The sequence below is a fragment of the Hermetia illucens genome, chromosome 2 (assembly GCF_905115235.1).
Source record: "Hermetia illucens chromosome 2, iHerIll2.2.curated.20191125, whole genome shotgun sequence".
Taxonomy (NCBI): Eukaryota; Metazoa; Arthropoda; class Insecta; order Diptera; family Stratiomyidae; genus Hermetia; species Hermetia illucens.
The window spans coordinates 107,751,830-107,776,941 of record NC_051850.1 but is presented as its reverse complement, the minus strand read 5'-3'; the positions used below and the strand labels follow the sequence as shown (position 1 = coordinate 107,776,941).

General features: G+C 39.4%; 1 protein-coding gene across 4 annotated transcripts in view; it reads right to left on the bottom strand.

Moving 5' to 3' along the window:
• The window catches only part of LOC119649688 (protein spaetzle 5), a 96,354-nt gene extending 90,855 nt beyond the window's left edge, over positions 1-5,499 (bottom strand). For 3 of the 4 annotated variants that reach the window (XM_038051952.1, XM_038051955.1, XM_038051954.1), the window contains exon 1: positions 5,047-5,499. The gene's annotated coding sequence lies outside the window, so the exon portion shown is untranslated. The remainder of the gene's footprint in view (positions 1-5,046) is intronic. The other variant, XM_038051953.1, reaches the window with a different exon arrangement.
• Between the last annotated feature and the right edge of the window lie 19,613 nt (positions 5,500-25,112).

Here is a 25,112-nt window from a genome sequence, read left to right as displayed (position 1 = left end):
TTTAGTTTTGCATATATGTATATTACCAGTAGTTTCTGTTCTTCCTTCGGTGCGAGCTGGACACAAGGAAACTACGAAATACTGGTATATGCAAAATAAAAATAATTTCTTAGCGAGAACAACGAACATAACTGTGATAATATAAAGAAAACACAAATCCTGTTTAGTGCATTCAACCGACAGCCAAACGCAGATTTTGCACACTACAATCAAAGACATTGATGCCGCCAGAACCCATGGAATCATGGTATTTTCGCATTTTAATCATCATCATCATCATCAACGGCGCAACAACCGGTATCCGGTCTAAGCCTGCCTTAATAAGGAACTCCAGACATCCCGGTTTTGCGCCGAGGTCCACCAATTCGATATCCCTAAAAGCTATCTGGCGTCCTGACCTACGCCATCGCTCCATCTTAGGCAGGGTCTGCCTCGTCTACTTTTTCTACCATAGATATTGCCCTTATAGACTTTCCGGGCTGGACCATCTTCGTCCATACGGATTAAGTGACCCGCCCATCGTAACCTATTGAGCCGGGTTTTATCCACAACCGGACAGTCATGGTATCGCTCATAGATTTCGTCGTTATGTAGGCTACGGAATCGTCCATCCTCATGTAGAGGGCCAAAAATTCTTCGGAGGATTCTTCTCTCGAACGCGGCCAAGAGTTCCCAATTTTTCTTGCTAAGAACCTAAGTTTCCGAGGAATACATGAGAACTGGCAAGATCATTGTCTTGTAGAGTACGAGCTTTGACCGTATGGTGAGACGTTTTTGTAAGCTGAATTAGGCTCTGTTGGCTGACAACAACCGTGCGCGCATTTTAATCCTACAGCCAAATAACCAATAACCTTTTTTCCATACTTTTCTATCACTTGGGAGTTGCAAAAATTATGCCAGTCAATTAGAAAGGCAAATTCAAGGAGTCTTTCAACTTCAGGCTTATCCCCCTCCTACCTATGATATGCCAGACAGTAACGAGAGCGAACTATTATCGATACAGTAGTGTCCAGAACAAATTAGTTATATATGTAAATGTATCTTGAAAAATAGTGTGTAATTGAATTTTTAACTATGTATGTATAAGCGGAATTGCCATGTGCTCCAGGTCCCTTACATAAGTAAATACAAAGCCTTTCATACCTCAAGCGTCCAGCTTCCAGTTTGCCGATTTGTTTGGTTTTCTAATGGCTGTCGAAAATGTTTCGATAATTGACTTGGAGATTTGTGGAAAAACATTTATTACTGCGAATTATCACGTTTCTGAGTACCAGCAAAAAGTCATCAAAAGTCTCAAAATTTCGAAAAAAATAATGGTTTTGGACCATAGGCATACGTGCAATCGCGAGTAGAGCAGTAGGACAGTAAATAACGACGGAAGGAAACAAAAAAAACGAAAACGATTAATGGTTTCGCCCAGGGCAGAGGCAATTTCTCAGATACTGTCTCATTTCTGACCTGGGAGCAGCGTAAACGAAGTGCTTTGCTGGTGTTAAACGTCCTTTTCTATATTTAGCAAAACACAATGTAAGCACGAATTATATCGAACGTAAACCCGCTATAATAGGGCAAAGAAGCCTGGCCAAATCTAGAATACCTCACTTAAGGGCTAAAGGATCGTAAGTCCACGTGCGTGTCGGACCGGACCAAATGGAGAGCAACTTGCTCCCACGCGATGTGCCTCCGTGGGTTGCTCCCATAAACCCTCTAATATATATGGGGAAGGCGGAACAAACTCCAGCCACCTGCAACATGGCGTACGCAAGTTTTATGAAGTACACTCAACAAAAAGCAAATGAAATGAAAATGAACATAGAACTATACTGCGGTCCGTCGGCAACTACTAAAACTACACTAAGTACCCCTGCATGTGTCATTTTACAAAATAGTAATGTTGACAAGAGTTTTTGAAAGTTTTTCTTCAAGAACGAAAAACTTAGCTTAGATCCCAATGAAAGGCGAAACAAACCACACCAAAGATAGTTTTTTAAATATAAAATGCACCATATATTTACTTATCAAGTTAATGTAATTCCTCCATAGCTCTAAAAGTCGAAGGGGCTTAGTCTTTTACTCGATTTTATTTTTTTCAAATTATAGTCATTTTAGTTATTGTATATTTATTTTATCCCTGTCACTTCACTTCTAATTCTTCTCTTGTTTTCAATATTTTTATTTTACTCTCTATTTGCTTATTTTTATTTTCTTGTATTTCCCGAATTTATTAAGTTTTAAGTTGACATTTATTATTTCTAAATTAGTGGTTGTAAAGTAACTAATATGAAGCATTAAGCCTTTAATTTGAGGACTACCTATGCCCATTCCTAACTCCTCACTAATAAAGGGGATTCTCCATTTTATGCCTGATGATGCCAAGTATGGATGAGAACCCCAAAGACAGTGCCTCCTAAGGATCGGAGGCAGAAGAAACATAGATTGAGGATACGATCCGTCATGAATCTTCCTTCTGGAGCGTGGTACCCAGGTTTCGAGTTTCCCGATTCCACACGCGTCACTAAGTCAGTACTTTTTTAAGGTTTTGTGTAAAACAAAACCTTATTAAAATCGATTTACTGTTTGTCTGTCTGTCTGTCTGACTGTCCGTCTGTCCGTCACACGCTTTTTTCTCGGTGAGCGAATGACACCAAATACATGCAAAAGGGGGGTGTAAATTTTTGTTTTCACCAAATATAGTCACGTGGGGTATCAAATGAAAAGTCTTAGTTAATACTTTCCGAAGCTGGTCTTAGTTTTGACATTTGTTGGAAAGGCGGGGAGTGCGCGGGTTGAAAAAGGTCATATATTTAATGGGGCCATTCTCAGAAATTGCCAAACCGAAAAATCTGAAAAAAATCAAGAGGCTGCCAGTGTATGGTGGCTAGGCTCCGAAATACCTTCCATACCGATATCTGTTGAAATAAAGTTAATAATAGTATATTACTATAATTTTCAGTAATTAGTTGCAGAACCCTCCTTAAGTTCATCCTGGCACCACGAAATACGGGTTATAGGTTATAATATTGAGCTTGATCCTACCAAGTTTAGTCGAAATCGCACCATTACTAACAAAGTTATAATAGGTCAAGGTTGTCACTTCTTTGGAAATTCAAGATTTTGAATGTCAATATCACCCGAAAGTGGATATTCTTATATAATATATGCGTATATTACGTCTTACGTACTAATGGCGTAAATTCACACTCAACAGTCTTTATAAAATAAATACACAAAACCTTTCATACCTGAAGTGTCCAGCTTCCGGTTTCCCAACTTAATTTAATTTTTAGTTTAATTTAATTTTTCCATTTGAGCTTCATGTACATTGTATCTCAACATCACGCAGTATCTAACTTTATATTTCCGGCTCCGATGTGGTCCAGAGCACGTGAAATATTATTAATAATCATGAGGAGGACTATAGGAGGACCCCCCATTCCCGAGCCTGGCTAGTACAGTGGCGCACAAGAGCATGTTCACAGAACATTTCAATGAAGCTGCAGCGTTTGCGGGTAGGCCTTTACCGTAAACTTCGCCATTTTCATAAGTTTTAGAGTAACTCTGCTTGTTGATTGACTTTTTTCAATTCGGGTGGTCTTTGGCCATCGCACAATGGCTTAAATCATTACAAGTTGATGTTATCTAGTGAAATATTAATGATTACATTTGATACACTAATCCGAACAACTAAGAAAACTCGCTCAAAACAAATGATTATTATACAGGCTAAACTGATGTTATCAACATTATGTGGCAAAGAACTATTCTATCTACAACACTCTGTCAATGCTTTATCCGAAATAAAAATAGATGCAAAGAAAATGACAACATTCGGCACATTTTAGTTCTGATAGTTTTAATATTTTAAATGAAGAAATCCCACAGCAGCCCCAAGCAGTCTATTAGAATCAACTAAAAATATTGAAGCAACACGGTTTATACCAGAGTAGAAAAACCAAAACAACCGATGGACGCTAATAACTTGAAATTCCACTTGATTCTCTCAAAGATGATCACACTACCCTGTAACCAATCTATCTACAGTGAAGGGTATATTACTAACATTAAAAATGTATTTATCTCTGCTTATTATCCTTCATCTGATAATACGATAATACAATAGATACATCTCATTTCGAATAAAATAGCGCTCGATATCGATCTCAGTGTTGTGCATAAAACTCCTTCAAGACAGTGTTTATATTTCCAACAATCGAATTCACGTCTTAGCCCCTTTTATAATGTGAAAATTAGATAATAAAATGACAACAACAGTCAATATGAATATAAATGAGCACGATTTCAAGACCGGCGTGAATGTCGTTTATGAATGCATTTTCTATTTGTGTAGGTTCTGATATCAACCAGAAGCTCATATGGTGAAGTTCATGAGCTGAACTAGTCTGCAGAATTTCTATATCTATCTTTATATCGTAAAATGTAGAACATGGTGAGGAATAATTAATCAATTTCTTTGTTGTTTATTATGAGCGTGCTAGAATAAATCAACCTTTCCAATAAACATGGAATTCGAGCATAAACTGAAAATTTCCAAACGTATATACATGAGTTGTATGTACAATTGTAATAATATATTCTAAAAATACGTTACTGGCTAGTTCCGACGGCATCTACAAATGCTGATAATGATAATACATGCGTAAACTTTCTGCTTGAGTAACATTTGCACTCCAATTAGTACTTCAAACCTCTTTAAATCCCAATAAATATTGCGGCACATTGTTTCCGAATTGAGACCAGTTATCGATAGGTCAGAAAACGGAAATCAGTTTGCGATATTTCTGTATAATACGTCCTTTCTATGATTCACACTTATCAGAGATTATTGAATTTCCCTAACCGGTGCCTAGCAGGGAAAAATTTAAGTATTCCTATATAAAACGTTACAACTTGAAACAACTGACATATACTTTTCATATTTCAAAAATTTCATTCAAATCTCTCCATTCATATCAATTCACCCTCAAATCTTCCTCCCTCTTTAATATTTTCTAGTAACTGAAATATTACTAGTCTAATAAAACCTACCTACTCTCATTCCTTTTTGAAAGTCGCCTTTGCAAATATCAAACAGATATGTCCACGCGTCTGTAACACTTCAATAGAACACACTCCAAAAACACTAAACTACAACCAAATGTGGGATCAACCGGAAAAATACAGTCACTGAAAGATTGGCACTGAAACCGTGGCGAAAATCTTATTTTAAAACACTAAATGTTTTAGTACCTAATATTGTACACAGCATTGAGCATGGATGAAAGTATTTTCGCGCATTCCTCGAACGGGTTACGGTTTGTAAAATGTTTATATTATTATGTCCGAGAAGCTACAAGTTTCGGGGAGAACCACTAAACTAAGTCCACCTTCACGGAACGTTTAAACTCAACTGAATGTCAACCGACGCCGCACCTGATTTACACTTATTCGCGATCCAAACTTACGGCAATCGAATGTACCTTTCTCAAGCTGTAGAAGACAACTGAGTGTGCATGATAGCCAGGGCATGAGCATCACACTTGGGGACGAGACTATATCACCCACGATAACAATCACTGAATGGAATGGGGTTTCCAATCACCACGTTAATTATCACTCACAAAAAATCCTTTTCTAGTTCAATTTCACTAATAAAATTTCATTTGCAGCAAAAATTTCTATCTTTTATCTAATTCCAGACTGTTACATATGAGATATTGTTCACCAACAGTCTCATATCTGTTCCTGTAACAATCATCAGATACCAAAACGTATTTCCCCCAATAAGTCAACGTGCATGAGCCTTACCCAGATCATGGAAAAATAGCAAACAAGAGACGCTTAAATGTTCTTCTAATTTCTCTGGCCTCTCTTTAAATTACGGTAACACTACCCAACACATCTTTTCATATTTTATCTTTATTTCGTCAATTCCAGTCTAATGACGTGACAACAACTTCTTCCGCGATGAGATAAAACAGACGAGAGCTCTCACCTGAAGCACCTCTGCCAGGCACTTTTGAAAACTCATCAACAATTCGCGGATCATAGTTTCCTTGCCTTCAATACGTTTCAAGTGTAATTGATTTAAAGGTATCTTATCTTTTACTTTGCGCTGTTTTTAAGCCTCGTCTTGTTACTCGAATCCAAAGTTTCTGAGAAAAATTGATCTAATCGGGCTGATAATCTCAAGTTGCTCGCCTAAATCTTTCGTTTTTTTGTAAGTAAATTGCATTGGACATTCAATGTGATGGGTTACACGCGCTTAATCGTTCTTTTCACCACTTTCGAAGTAGGATTGTTTATTTGCAACCAAAACGGCCTCTTAACTTGTTAAGTGCAAATTTCTCGAATGTTATGCATTTTGGCCAATTGATTTTCATGCTGTTGCCCCGATGCTAATGAAGATGATGATGGGAAATTTGTAGCAAGTGAAGACCATTCAACTCTGCGTAAATTGTCTGATACAATATCCTATTAAAATTTATGTTCCTCATACTCAAAAAAAAAATCTGAAATAATCGAAAAAGAAAATGTGAACGAAATGGAGACAAACCAATGACAGTTTTTTTAACTGAACCTATTTCGGAAAATCTGTGCTCAGCTCTTATCAAGACTAAGCACAGTTTTTGACTACGTTTTCAACTTTGCTAAGCAGAGGTACGCATGTTAGAAGTTTGCTAATCTCAAATTATCAGATGCATCATGATAGTAAAAGGCAAGTAGATCGATAACATTGTAATGAAAATCCCTTTGTAAAAATATGTGTAGCGTCAATTTAAATTTGCATTAATGACAATTAGCGAGGAAATAAAAATTGTATTAGAATAGCGTAAATATTTAGTTCAGAAACAGACTCGGACATCAAGGTAATAATGTAGTTTTCTAACAAAGTATTCGTGGATCTTTCTGTAATATTCAGTGAAATATAAAAGCCCAATCTCATAGTCAGCCCAGTTCCAGCATTAGAACAATACTCGTCGCTTATAAACATGAATCAAATATTGTTAAGTGCTATATAATTAAGTGAAGATAAAGCGTGTATGTAAAAGTTATAGAACTGGTTTATATATGTTGAACGCTATGCAATCTAGTACAACAGGTCCACGGATGCAGTGTATGTAATTCGTACCTTAGAGGGAATTACGTGTAAGGATTCTGATTACGAAAATTTAGCGACTTCGCGTTAAAAGAGCTTTGGTAATTCCAGATTTTTACAAATGAATAATCATTCCGAGTACGAAATAAATCTAGGTGTCCACGTTAACATCCATCTAGTAAGAAGAAAAAAAGGGGGAATTTGTACGATGTCGGTACTTATGAGCAAATCACCATTAATCATATTTGAGGTGCATCAGTATTCATTTATAGTAGTATATTTATTTTTGTATCTTTAATATTTGACCTGCTAAGTAACTACTTTCAGTTTTTCGTGAACTATAACATAATGATCACTTCAACAGCAAACAATCTTTTAAAGCTTCAAATGTGAAGCTTAGATAGGCATGCACTTAACATACAATTTTTTAAAGAACATGTTGGTTGAATATTCAATAACAGTCACAAAAAGGCTATCGGCAACTATAATTGGAGATACGTACTTCATTTCAATTAAAATTAGCGATTATTAACAATTCAGCTCAAAATACTCGTCGTTTTGCACATAGGTCCCCCACCAGCATCACTGCTTAACAATCCGTTCTAGGCTTGCCCTAGTAAGGAATCTCGGTTCTGCGCCGAGGTACACCGATTCGCCTACGTCATAGCTGTATCTCAGACAAAGTCTTCCACGTCCTCATTTTCTATCATAGATATCCTAATAAACTCTCCGCGCTGGATCGTACTCTCCCATACAGATTAAGTGAGCCGCCCACCCCAACCTAATGAACCGGATTTTATGCATAATCAGCCTTCACTATATAGGATTCTTCTTTCTTTTCTTGCTGAGAACCCAGATCTCCGAGGAATATATGAAGGCTGACAAAACCATTGTCTTGTACAGTAAGGACTTGAACTTATGGTGAGATATTACGAAAGGAATAGTTTATGTTAGCTGAAATAGGCTGTGTTGGCTACCAATATCCATGGGGGGATTTCGTCGCTATAGATGTGTCGGTTGTGGTTTTCGAAACTAGATAGGAGAAATTATCAATGGCTTTCAAGTTATATATATTTGAAGCTGTTACTTCTTTCATTTTTGGTGCTGACGTTACTACCACGTATCTCGTCTTGCCTGCGTTTAAGTACGCCCAAGATCTTGCGCCAACACCGTCTGCTGCGTCTGATGTGGAAGCAGATTACACATCTCTGGTTGGTCTTCGTATTTAAACAGACTTAAAGAGGATGATGCTTTCATACTACTTATTATAACAGCATCACGGATCACTATACCACGGCCAGGTTAAAAAGGACGCATGCTGTTTTAGATCATTCCTGGTAGTAAATGGTCTCGAGAGAGTCAGCCTAATCAGTCTTATTAATTTCGTTGGGATACCAAATTTTCTCATGGCCGTGCACAGTTTTAACTTGGCTATGATATCATGGGCGACTTTGAAGTGGATAAAGGGATAGTGTAACTAATGGCTTTATCTAGTCACTCTTGATATTTCTTGCCGCCAAAAATATCTGATCTGTTGCTGATTTGCCAAGAATGTAGTGTCTTTTGTTTGGGCTAATGATGTTATGGGCTTATGGGGCTATCTGGCCTAGCAAGATATCGGAGAATATTCGACACATGGTACTCAGAAATGTGATACCTCTATAATTAGTGCACTACGTGATATCTCCCTTTTTGCGTATGGGACAGATAATGCCTTCTGGTCAGTCGTCAGGCATTGATTCGCAACCTCAGGGACTTGACCATTAATTCATGAACTGTTTGATGTAGTTGCTGGTCGCCTTATTTAAGGTATTAGGCCAGTATAGAACTTTCAAAAAAAAATCGTGACTTGTTTTTTTGCTGAAAGAATGCCTTAGCACCTTAAGAGTGATATACTCAAAGGATTACGATGGAGAAAATATCTAAATAATTTCTTTTTAGGGATTAGGAAGTCCTAAGTCCGCATCTATTTAATGTCGGACTGGACCAAATGAAGTGCAACTTGCAACCACTCTTTATGATCCACGGATTCCTCTTTTCGGGATAATACCCAAAATTCAAAAAAAAGAGGGACGACGGCGGCTACCGTTTCTTACCAGAGCAGAAGCAAATTCTCAGACGCTTTCTCAGCTCTGCCCTGGGAGCAGTGTGACCGAAGTGGCTCGCAGGTGTTGTACGCTCCCTTACATTCAGCGTAAATCCGCCCATTGTTCGGACCAAAACGAAATGGGGAACAACTTGCTCCTCATATTATTTTGTACTTTGACGCAATCCCTCCTTGTCCGAAACGAACACATCGAATACTTCAGACGCGTTTTTCTCGGAACAACATTTTTCAAGTTGACCGAACTCAACATTTTTCAAGTTGACCGAACTCAACATTTTTCAAGTTGACCGACTCAGATAAATCTTGATTGGCTTGAAATTTCATCTGTATATATATTCTACTTCGAAGTGCATAGGATTATTGCGATCGGTTTACTGTCTGTCTGTCTGTCTGTCTATCTGGCTGTCCGTCACACGCATTTTTCTCGGAGACGGTTATAACGATTGACACCAAATTTGGAGGAAATATGGGAACTGTGAACGCTCACGCATATAGTGAGTTACATCCTTTTACGATGAATTGAAGGGGTGGTCCCCATACATGCAAAAGGGGGGTGTAAATTTTTTTTTCATCAAATATAGTCATGTGGGGTTTGAAATTAAAGGTCTCGGTAAGTACTTTTCAAAGCCGGTCTTAGTTTTGACATTTGTTGAAAAGGTGGTGAGTGCGGGGGGTTGAAAGTGGTCATTTTTTCAACGAACCCATTCTCAGGAACTACCCAACCGAAAAATCTGAAAAAAATCAGGGTGCTGCCATTATATGGTGCCTAGGCTCCGAAATACCCTCCATAACGATACCTGTTCAAATAAAGTTAATAATAGTATATTACAGGAAAACCCCCCTTAAGTTCACCCTACAATCACAGAATTTTGTAACAGTGTAGGCTACAGTATGGAGCATAATCCTGCTAAATTTGGTGGAAATCGCACTATTACTAACAAAGTTATACAAGGTTAAATCTGTCACTCCTCTGCAAATTCAAGACTATGAATGTCAATATCACTTGAAAGTGGCTATTTTCACATAATATATGCATATTTTACGTAGTACATGGTAATGGGAGAAATCTACACCCAAATCTCTTTATAAAAGAAATACACAAAACCTTTCATACCTGAAGCGTCTAGCTTCCGGTTTCCCGACTTGTTATATAAAATTTTCGGATGGTTTTTTCGAAAATTTTGAATTTCTTTTAAAATCCGCTTATATACTTCTATAGTTACGTGTATGTATAATCAAAAAGAAATTCTTTATTCAAAATTGCGGGCGAAATTGGAAAATCGGGACTTTGAACAAAGAAAGCATCATTCGAAGAAAATCTGTGTTACCGCTTTTTTTTTGGATTACTATCAAAAAAAACTATTTAGACAGGTTATCATATGTTCAATTAACGCCCTTCATCAGAATTCTAATTTACTTCATTGTCCTGCTGGAAAAAATCCGAAAATGTGCTTATTTATTATGCCGCTACAGTGGTTTAACCCCTTAACCAGTTCGGTTGTAACTCCATTGGCTCCTGGCAGCTTATGATTTTTAAGTTGATGAATTGCACGGACTATTTCGTCCATTCTTTATGATGGCAGCATTTGTCTGCTGCCTTCAGTTGGCGGGACCACCATCTCGCCAATATCCACCCATCCTTTCAATATGTCCATACCATTGGAAATTAGATTTCCTTCTTTGTCTCAACAGGATGAGCATCGAGGTATATATAACTTCATCCTGCTGGTTTCTTGATAAAACTGTGTAATTACCCCTGCATCTCTCAAGTTCACAGACCTGTCGGGTCTACTAGACATCCCTTTTTCTGTCTGCAGTTCGTGATATGCCCCTGCGCGTCCTCGCCTTTTTTTTTTGTGTCATTGCCCCGTATGCAGTATTCTTCCGTTCCATTGCTACCTTATATTCTCCGTCGAACCAGTCATTCTGACTTTTTTAAACATGAGGTCGAATTACATTTGTGGACTATGCGTTCTTCAGTTGGTTGCGAAGATAATTTGTCGATTTTTCATATTCAAGACCTCAGTGAGCTGCGGTTGTTGCGGCATTAATTTCCCCCTTATACTTGTTGCGGAGGACTTTGTTATGGATTGCTTCAGTGTTCACTCTCTTTCGTTCGACACCACTAGTTGCATAATACGCAGTCTATTGCCATCATATTTTATGTAAGCTGTGGAACCCTCCCCTCCCTCCCTTCCAATTTGGCTGTCAAAATATAAAAGTATGATTTTAATGTCGTACCTGGGACAGACTCCAAGAGTTCATTCCACTACTTCTCTCAGACTCTGCAGTCTCCTCTGTAAGGGCGTGAATGTTAGTGAGACTTAAATTTCGGACTATGTCTCGCAATTCGTAGTGTTCATAGCCATTTGCCTATGTTTTCAAACCGATAGCAGCAGGTTTAATTTTTTGGCGACTAGGAAAACTACTCTGTGTACAGCGCATCTCTTGTATCGCTGTAATATCAGTCTTACATTCGTTTATTGAGAAAATGTGCAAAGATTTTATCCGTTTTCGTTGCCCGATCCGTCGTTGTAGAGTCCTCCAGCTCGGCGTTCCTGTCGTCGTTCCGTCACGTGTGGTTTTCCATATGGAGTTCTCAACCATAACCAGCTGGTACAATTTGCCTCATTTTTAAAGTTTCGTTCAAATCAAAACCTTATTAAAATCTATTCTATCTCTATCTATCTATCTATTCTATCTACCGTCTATCTCTATCTATTCTATCTACCGCCTGTCTTCTTTTTCTGTTTTGAGGAGGCGGAAAACTTCAGACACTTGCCTAGACATGTTATTGTGTGTGATTTTTTTCCACTGAAACCGCCCCAACTCCCCCTCCCCACCATAAGGTATTACATCACGGGGCAAACCTAACTTACTCTAGCTCGCTCTCCTTTCTTCTATACATGGCGTCCATAACAGAGTTTTTCTGATCTCCTCTGCCTTTCGCAGTTTGTTCTCGATAGAAGCGACCATGGAGTTGACCGCATCCTAAGCCTCCTGACGTGCTAGCATTCTCTGCACCACATTTTCTGGCGCTACCACCTCCCGTATAGCTTCCTCTAGCTTTCTCCTTTCTTCGATGAACCCCGGGCTTTCGAAGAATATGTGCGCTGAGTCCTTTCGGACCCCATTGCATAATAATTATGTCAATCGGCATCTTTCCCGAAATGAAGAATACTGCATCAACTGAGACAACCATGGAAGCAGAGCATATCTCAGGATTGTCCTTCTGAAGACTGCACTTAGTTTATTAGGATTAAATGAGATGAAAGGTTGCCTTGGAAGGTATTTTTCCTTTTTATTGGCTAAAAGTATCTAATTTATACAAATACGTATTTCAGGAACCAACTGTCCACCTCTTCAGTGTTTTATCTTCTGAAAAATTTCCTTCACAATTTGAGTTTTTACAGTTGTTAATTTGATTATAAAATCTTAATTAGGTTTCTATTCTTTTCCTAGTCCTTCCTAAAAGTTCCACCAAGGTGGAAAAATTGTGGCACATGTTTAGCCCTTTTTCCGGGGGAATTTCCGAGATGTGGGGGTTGTCGTAGGAATCTAATTTCCTAACGTCGTTCACTTCCTTCATGATATTGGCCTTGTCCAACGATAAATGGTATCCCTGCTCTATTATATATCTGGCAACCGTGGACCTTATGTGTGGGTTATTCAGGACTCAGGCACTCATTCAGAGCTGAGTCGACTGGTATCCGACGTCAAATCACGATACAAATTTCACTGCCACCAGTGAGATTTGAACCGCGACCTTCCGTACGACAGCCTTGCGCTCTAACCACTCAGCTATCCGGACACTTATTAACAAAGCTATAATAGGTCAAAGTTGTCACTTCTTTGCAAATGCAACACTGAATGTGGATATAATATATAATATAATTTATGCATATATTACGTGCTAGGTACTAATGGAACAAATGCACATCCAAATGACTTTGTAAAATAAATATACAAAACCTTTCATACCTGAAGCGTCCAGCTTTCGGTTTCCCGACTTGTTTTTCTTACGTAAGGAACTTTGAATATGTTTTTCAAGTTTTATACTCATCTTAAACAAACATCACAAATTATCACTTATTAAGTATGTAACATTGTATATACGCACGTAAATTCTGGGTGCAAATCTAAATATTTCCGCTTTATCTCGGACGTAACACCATATTAGCATACTCATACATCTCTTTGGCAGAGCTCCGAGCAGGCGCCAAAAACTTGCATCTGTAGGGCTGTAGGGGAAGGCTTTAAGGTTTGAAGATTTACACCTCCTTCCAAAAAAAAACAGACGCTATGATTTTAATAAGGTTTTGTTTTCTAGAATATATTTACTAAATCGAATGATATTAACGAATTTTGTTCTTGAAAACAGAAAAAAGATAAGCTTGTCCTGTCAAAAAAAGCATGAAATAAAACGAGGAGAGAAGTAGTCCAAAAATATACCAAAGAAGCATGTCTATGGAAAAACAGTGTTTTTCAAATCAAAAGCTGGTGCCCTAAGATAGATGAAGCATATAATATGAATCAGAATTGCCTTCAACTTGGCAAATAATTAGAAAAGTTAGCAACCAAAAAAATGTAGATATGCATCGAATTTTCCCAAAACTGAAATTGCGTAAACCAAGATACTAAGAACACGTTTCAAATAGTAATGCTAGAATTTATACTCCAAAGTTTACTTTAGGTTGAGTGAATGAAAATCTTGGTGGTATCTTGACTTGGTCAGCCAGAATTCCAGACTTGGTAGGAAACTAATTTCCGTTATATTTTTAAAGATATAAATGACAATGGAAAGTTACTCAAGAAGGATCAAAGCTAATGCTTGGAAAGGAAAAATTCTCCAAAATTTGCAATTAGCAACGCTCAATAGAAGTGCCCAGTAATCCAATAAGCAAATGAAAAAAAAATATTAGCTTAAATTTCCTCACAAATTTTAATTACAAATTTTTTGTCGAAGAATTTCATATCCTACTTAACCTTGTTTCTTCTTTTGGTTTAAAATTACACTAAGATCGAAATTGATCTGGTCAACCACGATGAATACTTTATATTCCAAGCAAAAAATTTGGTGTTTGATTTTCCAAATTTTTCTGTTCTGGAAAAATAGTAACCAAACCAGTTAACGATTTTAAACAAAAAAGCCAAAACGCTTACATTCTCCAAATTGAATGAGAATTCCGACGATATAGACTGGACATTCTGAATCCAAGCGAAGCTAAGATGCTGAAGAGTACTCCTCTCCATGTTGTTGTATTTGAGAAAGCCGAAATCAGATGTCGGGCTATTTATAGCTTCCGCCAGGCACTCTCTCATGGGTTGGAATTTGGTTTCTGGTTATATCATCAATGCGAGATTTCGACCTAGGTTAAGAAGCACCTCAATTGTACAGTGCATTAATAAAAATTTCTAATATATAAGAGGAAGATGCCTTCTACGATTGCAGACAGTCTTGATGATCCGCAGGATATATTTAGAAATTGTATTCAATTCATGCATAATGAAAAAGGTGTTGCCGTGGGCTTCCAAAAAGTCTGATGGTCGCTTACCTTCGCTGTTTATCGTTATGCGGTCAAAAGTGGTCATTTTAGTAGGAAATCAATTTATCAAAGAACATAAAGCGTTTAAAGCCTTGTTGGTCACTGAGGGCACGCTAGAGCTCTATTAATCTAAAAAAGTACAACTACATTAGTTGAATGTGCATCGTAATAAAAGAATTCCACCATTGCGATACGGCATCAATGCTCTTAAATGAAGCAAAGCCGGCTTAATGGTATCCCCCTCTATATATATGGTTGCAATTCACCCCTTCGTGCAGTTTAACGTGTACCACACGCTATCGTTTGCGGTTACCTGAATTGCCTCTCAGTTCCTTCCACGACTTTCCGAGACGCAAGGACTTCTCCTCTATTATTCTGTGCTAAGTGCCCTTGCGGCGGCCCCCTCGTTGACCATCTGGCGAACCATTTGGCCAAAATCCACGACCCGGTGATAGAGCAAATAGATATCAGCGTAGTCGAAGTGTTTGAGGAAAGATGTCACCATCTATTGAATTTCTCCACGTCTTCCGGAAATGAAGAACTTCGCCAACCCTGGCGGACCCCGCTTTGGACCTCAAAATCCTCCGATATTTTACCTCAATGCAGGACGTAATATTTTGTGCCGTCATATGTGGCTCTAATAATGGCTATTAACTTCTCCGGAATGCCGTTCCTGGGTAGAGCACTCCAAATACACTCCCTGCTCACGTTATAGAAAGTTTTTCTTAAAATCGATGAAGAGCAGATGCAGCGAAAACTTCGCGCACTGTTCCAAAATGATCTGTAGGGTGTTGATTTATTCAACGCAGGAGGATCTGGAGCGGATCAAGTTTTCAAGATGTTATTTGATACATCGAGATACCCCCCCCCCCCCCCCCCCCCAAATTGTCATACTTAAAACTGAGACCCTTCTTTGGAATCTTAACGATCGAGTTTCAGATTTCCGAGATTTCCGTACGAGAGGAAGTAGCAGATCTGCAGTAACTACAGGTGCAGCGATAATGAACTTTGCCGGGAGACCGTCAAGCCCAGCGTTCGTTTGAATGCATTGATAGCCGAAATGATTTCTTTTCGTACCCGCATGCTACGCTGACTAGCCATTTTATCTACAAGACGAGGAACCTCACCGGATGTAATACGGTTAAGAACCATGGTGAAGTGTTCCTTCCACCTCTTCAATTGCTCGTCATCATGAATGATAAGTCGACCGTTGACGTCCTTCGCAGGACCATCGAAGGTTTTGCGACCACATGCAATCTCTATCGTGATACGGTATACATATTTGAAATCGTTGCGATCTGCACATCTTCTGCTTCCCTGACCAGTGCAATAGCAAATTCTCTCTTTTGTCACGGATTTCGCTCGTTCATCTATCCGCTTTCACGATTCCGCAGTCAGCCAGATCTTGTGACGCTCCTTCGGATCAAGGCCGACGATCTATGTAGCACCTGAGAAAAGAGTATTTTTGATGGTGGCCCAACGCTCATTGATATTCTCTGGCAAGTTACTCAGTATAACTGCCACCCGATCAGCAAGACAGTTCTCCCAGTGTCGGGCGACAATTGAATCATACAGTCAGTCGACGTTGAAGCTCATCAACCCCGCGAAAAGTCATCATCATCAACGCGCAACAACCGGTATCCGGTCTAAGCCTGCCTTAATAAGGAACTCCAGACATCCCGGTTTTGCGCTGAGGTCCACCAATTCGATATCCCTAAAAGCTGTCTGGCGTCCTGACCTACGCCTCTTTTTCTACAATAAATATTGCCCTTATAGACTTTCCGAGCTGGATCATCCTCATCCATACGGATTAAGTGACCCATTCACCGTAACCTATTGAGCCGGATTTTATCCACAACCTGCGAAAAGTGGTGGACGCAACAGGCAAGTCAACGTAAGTGACCATCAGATAGTAAACTTTTCGAAGCGATGTCAGTGTCTTTCTTGTTGTGCACATCCAGGAAGCAATTCCCAAATTCACTGCTGATCACGTCATTTGAAACCCAGCTGACCTTATGGCAGGCTCTGTGCTCAAACAATGTGCCGCCAATGGCGAGGCGGTGGAAGTTGTAGTAATCCACGAGCATCCCACAATTACCATTACGGTCGCAAAGAAAGTGTTTCCCGACCAGATGTCCGAGCAAAGTGTTGTCAGAGACCATCACCCATCACGATCACAATGACCCCTTTAGGAAGCTTTCCCTGATCTGCGTTTTGTTGCTCTTACAACGCATCTTCTCCAATATATTAGAAGTCTCCGTTGGTGCGTAGCATTATACAATAGTGATGCTCCTTAACTTGGACCGGAACCTTGAAGTTTGAAGACTGTCAGAAACCGGTTCCCAGGTGAAGAGAACGCGCTTTTCGGTAGCCATTAAAAGCAACACGACACCGGATTCACTTTTGCTACCACTTGGCTTTCCAGAGTACAAAAGTACATCGCCATAAGGGTAGGAAGGAGGAGAGGAGTACTCCCCAGAGCCCCACCATTTTACTTCACTTATATCCAAAATGTCCAGTGAACATCTTTAGAATTCCCGCTCAAATTGGAGAAGGCAAGAATTCTGAGGACCCTCGCTACCGACGTCAAGGAACGTGGGCAAATGCCAGGAATGAATCACTATCCATTTTCGATAGCCAAAGGTCGCTACCGTGAGGTCAGTCCCTATGCGAGGCGTTGTTGACATTTCAGTAGCAATAAAGTTTAAAAATTTTCAGACAGCTAGCTCACAAATGTCTATCCCTTTTACGACAAGCAGCTTTAAGTGTATTCTTAAATCCCAAATCACAGATATATGAACATAGACACATAGAACATAGATCTATGAACATAGACCAAATGGCTATAGACTTAGAGAAGAAAACAACCATTCCTGAGTAGCATTGGTGTCGATTCCTGCAGTGTTCTTCAGCTAATCCTATGATTTTCTGAGAAGCTTCCACTCTTCCTCTTCAATCGATGTTGAGAGATGACTAAACAAACTCCTTTTCTATTGGCTTGGGACTTTCCACTGAAGGTTCGTAACTTATGAATAAGGTGGCTATTTTCATTAGTCACCTTCGGCATGCTTGCGATGAAGCTCAGGAAGCAGCATTATTTCGGCAGGATGAGCATCATGCAGAGCTTATAAAAAAATACAACTTACATGTGCAGATTAATAGTTACATTGAAAGTAATCAGAATCAAAATAAGGTGATTCGAGCGCATCAAATTTGCATATAACTTCGCAGGATTGCGATAAGCAAGATCATAGTGAATTTCATCAAAACGGCTCTACTGGATATAAACACAATCTCGGTCCACGTTGTTCCAACATGAACGTCTCGGCCGCGATTGGCTCTGCACGACAACTTTCGACTCGGTACGTTTCGGCGGAAGCACGTTCCAACACCGAATAAAAATTTTTTGGTCACAATTATTTCAAATTGTTAAGCTTTAGATCTGTCATCTCACTTCGTCCTGTTTTGGCAAGGCAATTCTGCACCAAGAATGTTACTAATTGAACTTTCAACCACTTTTACCTGTTTCAATTATTCTGCCTATTTTTGCATCAGCATCACCGTATTCTGAAGGGAATAAAAACATTCATATGTAAGAATATGAGTATGTGTTTATATGGGTGTGGAAAAATTGAGGTAAGGAGCAATGAACCGGAAACAAAAATCAACAAAACTAAGAGTATATGGTAAAGAAAAAATATTGAATTAGTTTGGCCGCAAAAGTTATATATCGTCGATAATTGAAAGAGCAACTTGGCGCCTGCCTCAGATAACAGAGTCAAGAACTATGGTTTCAACACAAGAAATTTCTCTAATTTTTTTAGAAGAAGAAACTAACAATTTTCCAAATTAAATTACGAGCTTTCTACGCCAAATTCACATCTTTTGAAATCAAACTTCTTCACAAAACTTTAAAAACGTTGCTAGGCAAATGTGTGCGGCACAACTGGCGGGGTCTCGCCATTCCAATCGATTTCGATAATCAATGAATGTTATCGCAAGTAAATGACAATGTTTATGATGTCAGTTAGTATAGAGTTGCCACCAGATGTTCCTAAAACTCGATTAGAAGAATTTAACGTTCTTAATGTAGTTCACAGATTCCTCGAACATCGTTAATAACATCCAGGTCGATGGATTCGCAAGCATGGTTTCGGCTCGAGAATGATGGGATCAGAATTGTCAAGCCATACACCCCCAGACCGTAAAGCAGCAGTTTCATTTTTCCTTAAGAAAACCCCAGTAGTGCTTTTAACGGAGCTCAACTCCCTAAACTGTATCATGCAGAAAATTGAATTGCTGGAGCCGGTAATCTACAGACAAAATGGGGAACAGGGAGGAACATTCTTCGGCTTCCTCAAACTTAACACGAAATAGAACATTGAATGAAGAATCTGCGAGCCCGAACTGAACGAGGAAGGGCGGAACCTCTGAAAATAGTACAATAAACTTGTGTGCCTGTAACTACGTCTCCCTTATCTTGGCATCCTAACTTAAAGGTTATGGAACGAAAACAATTCCACGATAACCGAAGCTTGTCACCATCAAGCGTGTTATATAAATTATATATTTTACGTAACACCAGGATTATTATCATAGGCTAGCAACTATAATAATAAGGCTAAATGTCATAACCGGATTTTCCCATTCCATTTTGTTTTGTACATTCCACATAAGTCAAAGTTGTGAAAATTCCAAATCAAACAATTAATTATATCATAGGCGCTTCAAGCAATGCAAAAACGCTCAACTTCCTGCCGTTTTTTAGGCGCTCGTTTCTTTCCGAGAATGGATCCCATAGACACGATTAGATCTATATTAATGAAATAGTAAGTCACGTAATCAATTTCCAGATTGAAAAGTGAAAAATCGCAAGTCACATCACGCGATCCGAAATGTGCACTCCTTTTCCATGGTTTGGAAAATTTTCACAAGGGCCAGAGTTTAGATGTGCCATGATTGCTTTTTAATCGACTCTACTAATTCAATTACCGAAATCGTACTCCACTAACAAGGTCTGACTTTCGTTTCGGATTCATTCATTGTTTTTTCCAAAGGAACCACTTTGAAAATTTCCTCGGAATGTACATCACAGGTCGCAACGCAAACATCGACTTCATGAGTTGATTTTAGGTAAACCCAGTAGCCGCCAGATATGTTTTTACTATCTTCCACTTGTAAGATTTCGGTCAATAATTTATTGTGTCTTACAGTAAACAGTAAAAGTTTCTCGATCTTATTTCGAGAAAAGGCCATCAATCAGCGGTTACGGCTACGTAATGTTCATAAAACAAATTAGAGTGTTATAATACGAAGGCATGTAGAAAAAATCCAAGTACATCTTCTGGGAGTTATTAATGTCATCACGCAGGTGAGGAGAGCTGGAGCAAGAGCTCTCTATTATGTAAAATTGAAACCGGCGTCTCTTGAACATTTCATTAATTTTTTCGTGCAGGTAAACACACTTTCTACCTTTTAATTGAGCACTCGGCACATATGAAAGACACTATCTATTAGCATCATGTTGGACGTTTTTTCCATCGGCAATTTAGTTGAAATAGTTGTCACTTTATGGTGCAGAGAAGATACTCAAACCGTGTGAGCCTCGTTTTGTGTAGTAATGAGTGGAAGGCTCCATTTCAATTATGTGTAAGTGCCGAAAAAACTCGAAGATTATCATCACATCTTCAACAAACTGTAGGCATGCGCAATGCATCTGAAATCTCGAGAATATCTAGACAACTAATTTAGTGAAATGAAACTAATTGTAAAAAAAAAATTTGCAAAAATGGAAGTCAATAATATTTCTTATGTATGTACTTCAAAAGAAGGTTTAACATATGTCACAACAAATAAATTATCGACATGGTGAACAGATTATGGCAAAAGTAGATCCGCAGAGTCATTGACTGACAGCGAGGGAGCAACTTAATTTCATCCTCAATTTCAAGCGCGTTCCATGGAGATATATTTTCTTTAATTACAAGGCAAATAAAATTCCATAAAATCTTCAAGGGAACCACTATGCAGGAACGAGGAATAGGCACTTGCGTTGACATACAATAAATTTGCAAGTCAGAGGTGAGGTTTCCCCTCCTTCCCCTCAACCAGGCTTCTTGAAAATATATTTATGGTTGCCATTTACACCTTGTCAAGGTATTACGCGTCAACTACACCCGCGTACCCTCGTCCACAGTTCTCCGAAATGCCCTTAAACTCCCCCAAGGACTTCCTGAGATGCCCGCACTCCCCCTCTACTGTTCTATGCCAAGTGACTACCCCGATTGCACAAAGCTCACAAAAGTTATCGACGGAGTAGCGGTAGCTCTCGATTTCCGTGTATAAGCTTTTGTTTCTCTATTTTCGCATTACCAGTTTTCTCCTACTTTGATTTTTGATGAAGTTATGATTCAATTTCGTTGCCGCCACATTCAATGCTATGGCGGTTATAAGCCTACAGCAGTAGCACAACATGCGCCGAGCAATATCACATTCAGCGCCACCCTGAATAAAACCAACGCTTCCCTATAAAAACTAATCGATACCTTCAAAACTCTACCCGATAATGCAGATAGGAAGAGTGCACAGTGTCGTGAGACTGAAAATCTTAGTTTTATTGCTATTCAACTTGGTTTGCCTTCTCCGCCAAATCCAGAGCCGTTTGTTCAAAGTACATGGATCACTGAAAGGGTAAGATTTTACCAGCACAATCGAAATAATTGAGGAACGCTATCGTGGTCCATTGAGGCAAGAGAGAATGCAAACCTGGCGGACTCAGCTATTGAATTTCTTTGACATTTTACCTCTATGCACACGACATATGCCGCTCTGATAAAAAAGCAAAAGGAAAAACCGACACAAGGAAAACAAACAAAACGAAACAAGCTCGTCCATGATCATCATCAGCGGCGCAACACCCGGTATCCAGGCTAGGCCTGCCTTAGTGAGAAGCTCCAGACACGCTGGTTTTGTGGCAAGGTCCAGCAAATCGATATACCTGAAAGCTGTCTGACGTCCTGCCTACGCCATCGATCTATCTCAGACAGGGTCGGCCCCGTCTTCTTCTTCTACCATAGATATTGCCCTGTTCAGCCGGGAGGATTCTTCTTTCGAACGCAACCAAGAGTTCGCAATTTTTCTTGCTAAGAACCCAGGTCTCCGAGGAATACATAAGTTCTGGCAAGATCATAGCCTTGTACAGTAAGAGTTTTGACTCAATGAGGAGACGTTTCGAACTAAACAGTTTCTATAAGCTGAAATATGCTCTGTTGGCTGCCAACAACCATGCGCGCTTTTCATCGTCATAGCTGTAGTAGTAGTTGTAGTCTCATATCTTTATTGTTTTCGTTTGACCAGTGCGATTCGATGTTGTTGGTTCTTTGGGGCTGACATTGTATGTCTTGCCTTCATTAATGTGCAGCCCAAGATCTCGCGCCGCCTACTCGATCTGGCTGAAGGTAAGCTATAAATCTCGGATTGCTCTGCCAATAATGTCAATACTACCAGTGCAGGTCAGTATTTGGTTGGACTTGAACTGACTTTTATTGGCATCTGCATCGCAAATCACTTTCTCTAAGGCCAGATTAAAGAGGACGCATGATAGGGTATCCCGGGGTCAGGGTACCGAATTCTCTCATGGCCATGTTCAGTTTTACCCTGGCTATGATATCGTAGGCGGCTTTAAAGTCTATGAAAAGGTGGTGCGACTGATGTCCATATTCCAACAGTTTTTCCATCGCTTACCGCAGTGAGGAAATCTGATCTGTTGTTGATTTGCCTGGAATGAAGCCTTTTTGATATGGGCCCAATGATGTTCTGGGCATATGAGGCTATCCGGCCTAGCAAGATAGCGGAGAATATCTTGTAGATGATGTTCAGCAACATGATACCTCTATAATTGCTGCACTACGTGATATCTCTCTTTTTATGTATGGGACAAATAATGCCCCGTTGCCAGTCGTCAGACATTGATTCGCTCTCCCACACTTTGAGCATTAATTGATGGATCGCATGGTGTAGTTGTCGCCTCCATATTTAACCAATTCGGCTGAAATTCCATCGGCTCCTGCGACAGACTGCACAGGCTGTTTCTTATATGCTTAATGGTGGCTGCATTTGTCCCTCGCCTTCAGTTCGTGGGACCTCCAACTCATCAAAATACTCACCCCATCACTCCAATATACCCATTTTGTCGGAAATCAGATTTCCCTCTTTGTCTCGGACAGATGAGCATTGCAGTCTGTGAGGCTTCATCCTACCTTCTTGTTGGTAAAACTTCCACACTTGGTGCGGTTGCCCCCTGAACTTCTCGAGAAGTTGTTGATTCTCCTGTGAAGTTGCTTCTCCACTTGACGAAGTTCATGATAGGCCTCGGCGCATCCCGTGTTATTTGAGAGTGCAGCTGTACCCGCGATGTAGCATTCTTCTGTTCCGTTGCTGGCTTACATTCATTGTCGAACCAGCAATTCCAACTTTTCTTGCTGCTGAGCCCAAGTATGTTTGTGATCGTATCAATGATAACGTTCTTCAGGTGGTTGTGAAGATCATTTGCTGATGCTTCATGTCCAGAACATCTGCTAGCTGCAGATATTGTGGCATCCATTTTCCCCTTTTAGGTGTTACTGAGGGTTTTGTTGTGAATGGCTTCAGTGTTCACTTTCTCCTGACTGTCAGAGAGGATTCTGACATTCAACAAGGCTGAGAGTTGATGGCGTTCAATCAACACGTGTTCAATTTGGTTGAAAGTGGTCCCGTCTGTTGGTGTTGGTTCAGGTTTTCTACTCAACCGTGGTTATCAATCCATGTTTCATCCTAGCACCTATACTACCCTTTGAGCTACATCACTAACTTATTTTCTAAAAATATGAACCTCAATACGCGTGAAAAGAATCAATATCAAAAATTTTGCAGCCATTGAAAAAAAATGTTCAATTTTCACCACCTTTTTTACAAATAATGAAACAGAAAGCACCCTTGAAAATATGATGTCATCCCAAATTCCGGTTCATATTCTTCAATTATGAAAAATCACCATTCGTTTAATTACGAATAAAATGCAGTTACAACAAGTGCAAATGCACTCGAACAAGAGCCTGACGCCAAATATTTATAAATACACTACATAACACTGCCAGATGTGTTAAGGACATAAAGCGACTACTTCCTGGGTGATGTACCCTGACCCTGAACCCCTTCTACCCATATAAAATCTAAAGGACCACGAATTTCGCTTTGAAATTCAGGCAGCGTATTCTGGGATCTATGCAATAAAAAAATCAATTCTGAAAATTTCCTAATGTCGTTTCCCCCCTTAAGTTCGAATACGTTTTCTCCTAGATTGACAACCACAAATTGGCTTAAATTTTTTGGAGAATTTGTCAACATTCTGTACCTCCAGTAGTATTTACCCCTTATCCCCTGATCTCTCTTTTTCTTGTGAGTTATCTCTCTCTCCGGATACTCACTTTTGGATTCACTCCCTTTCATAGGCGCTCAAAAGTTGTGGTATGTCTAGCCACTGAAGCAGAAAAAAAAGGACCTCGGAGAGAAAAATCTAAATTTTCCACATAAATGTTCGAAAAAATGCATTAAGTATACATTCAAGTTCTCATAAATGACATTATTATGTAAATTAACAGTCACGCCAGCAGCATTAGTAAGCATTTGAAATCCAAATTGATCATCCAGTTGCTCTTAGATTACAAGCTCGCACCACGACATTGCAACGCGGTTAACAGCGTGTTCGCGAAACACCAATGCAATTTCAATTTTACAAATTACCATTTAGTTTTATTTCGCACAAAATTGAAATGCTTCAGTATTTAACTACTGTAGAAACTTTCTCCTCGCTTTATCTACTACTTCGAGCCTCTCTGCACTTCAAATAGCGGAAATTATGCAAAATTATGGGTGTCAATATTACTTGTACCTACATCTAAGCTGAGTGTCATGAATTCAATCTACACGAGGCACTCACTTCTTTTTAAAGATGTATCTCAAAATGAAGACGTACTTGAATTGTATACAAACATTTGAAAGACGGTGTCGTCGGTCAGCAATAAAGAAATGAATTCAATTCATAAGCATGTGAATATGGATATGTAACCTCCTCTCCAAGTATTGGCCTAAGCAGCTTGACATATTTTGGGTGACTTGTACACACGGATGTGGTTCCTCATTTTGATGTGGTGAAAATGTTATTCTAATAATGACAAAGTAGTACCGGGATACTCTCCCATGAAAGGTCTTTGACCAGCAAAACAACTTCCTAACTCCGCCTTCATTTAAAGGTTACTTGCAACCAGCTGCAATGATACGCCTCAACCGGTAAAGAGATCTGACTTGTTGAGGTGCCAATACCCTT